Source organism: Etheostoma cragini, chromosome 14 (genome assembly GCF_013103735.1).
Source record: "Etheostoma cragini isolate CJK2018 chromosome 14, CSU_Ecrag_1.0, whole genome shotgun sequence".
In the NCBI taxonomy this organism is placed as follows: Eukaryota; Metazoa; Chordata; class Actinopteri; order Perciformes; family Percidae; genus Etheostoma; species Etheostoma cragini.
This window is the reverse complement of record NC_048420.1, coordinates 5,232,292-5,234,190: the sequence shown is the minus strand read 5'-3', so window position 1 is coordinate 5,234,190 and position 1,899 is coordinate 5,232,292. Positions and strand designations below refer to the sequence as shown.

The 1,899-nt window shown below is 40.1% G+C and overlaps 1 protein-coding gene and 1 long non-coding RNA gene across 3 annotated transcripts in view; one reads left to right on the top strand and one right to left on the bottom strand.

Moving 5' to 3' along the window:
• LOC117956388 (4-galactosyl-N-acetylglucosaminide 3-alpha-L-fucosyltransferase 9-like) overlaps window positions 1-1,899 on the top strand; it is an 85,736-nt gene that overhangs the window by 56,366 nt on the left and 27,471 nt on the right. The gene's annotated exons all lie outside the window — the stretch shown is intronic.
• The window catches only part of LOC117956408, a 20,325-nt gene that overhangs the window by 404 nt on the left and 18,022 nt on the right, over window positions 1-1,899 (bottom strand). The window lies entirely within an intron of this gene.

Sequence of the window (1,899 nt, the reverse complement as noted above, 5' to 3'; positions counted from 1 at the left end):
CTATCTGTAAAGTGTCTTGAGATAACTCTTGTTATGAATTGATACTATAAATAAAATTGAATTGAATTGAATTGAACTACGGCAGTGGAGTTTCGGTAAGCTAACCACGACGGCGTTGTCGCCCACAATCAACCTGCAGTGATGTTTGAAATGGAGACACGCATATCGTTTCTTTCCCTATTCTTATATCTGGATAAATGTACCAGTACTTATCTAAACTAACAACAAGATCCCTGTCACTAGATCGAGAGAAAACGTTGACGTTCACTCGCTGCTATTCACTGACAGTAAAAAGTAAAGTCACTGTATGCACTGCTGCGTTGCTAAATAAAGGAGATAAATAAAGGAGATAAATGATGAGACTTCCCCACAATCTTGACAATTCCTCATTTGCCCTCTCACGTCTGTCAGGTTGGTAATTATTCGGCTGCTGGCCTTTCCTCCTCTTCCTCATCCCAGTCAGTCCCCATAGTTCTAGTGCCAGGCTGAGAATTTGCTCCCTCGAGTGACGTCATCGCCGAATTGACTCCATAAACCCGCAAATACCAAAAATGACCAAAAACTAACTTTTAAAACAATTTGGAGACATTTTTAAAAATGATATACATATCTTGAGTGCTTTTTGTACCCAATAATCAACAGTGGTGTTTAACTTGCAACATGGGCTTTAAGCTGAACACATTTCACCTGGATTGGCTCCAACAAGCTGAATTTCCTCATATTGATGTGTCCATTTGGATATTTAAATTTGATGAACACCCCATCTGAGGGTTCCTCACATGCAGAGAGTCGCTGACGTCTTGCCTCAATAGCCTGAAATATGACTTCTCATTAAAAAATAAAATAAAAAAACCTTTAGCTAGTTTACCAAACTAATATATAACAAACAAACCTTTTGAAGTCTTTCCTCACAGGCCTGGTAGGCTAGTTTTTTCCTCTCCTATTAAAAGAAGACCACATTCTAAAGTATGTATGCATCCTGTAAGAGAATGTGAATTATACATAGGTAGAACTTTTAAGTATTACCTTCTTCTGATCCACTAACAAAGTTTTATTATATTCCTGGTCTTGCTGGGCACGTATAGCTCGCAATTCTTGAAGAGCCTAAATTTAAAAAAAATAAAGGTATTACTCACAATTCTATATCAAATAGTATTCAAAAAAAAAATAATTTAAAAATGTGTATACAGTGTCAACATTGGTTACATGATTTGCAACCACATTTTGCGCTTGGGTACCATCAGCCACAGACACGGTGTCATCTTGTACTGGAGCAATTGAGAGTTGTGGGAGTGAATTCATGGATATGGTAGAAGATGTGGGTGCCACTTGATAGCACACAGAAAATCCAAATTATTTCTTCTTCAGCTAGAAAACAATCGTATGGAAACAAATAGGGGTGATCCGAGTACCCGGCTGAAACGAGTATCCGGTACAGATAAAGCCCTTTTGCCGAGTACAAGTATTATACAAGTAATAAAAGTCAATATCTGTGCTCGGATTGAATACAACTCCTCAACTGGCCGCGCAGCGTTCTGTAATAATCACAGCGTGCCCCCCGCCTACAAACCCGCTCGGATCAATCTCACACACACAGAACACGGAGAAATGCGCTCCCTCGGCCTCTCTCTCTCTGTCTCTCTGTCTCTCTCTCTCTGTCTCTCTCTCTCTCTCTCTCTCTCTCTCTCCCGCTCCGTCAGTCAATCGGTTCTGCGGATCTGTTCCGTTAACGTTTAGGGTTTCTTCAGCTTCAGGTTTGTTTTTAACTTTGGTTTGTAGTACCTACATATTAACCAGTAGATCTCTGGTGAACGTGGGTTTCAGACAAGCTGCTATGTTTAAATGCAACTCCCGTTGCGTCTCTGCCATCGGAGATTTGTTTTTTTTTTACTGTCAGCT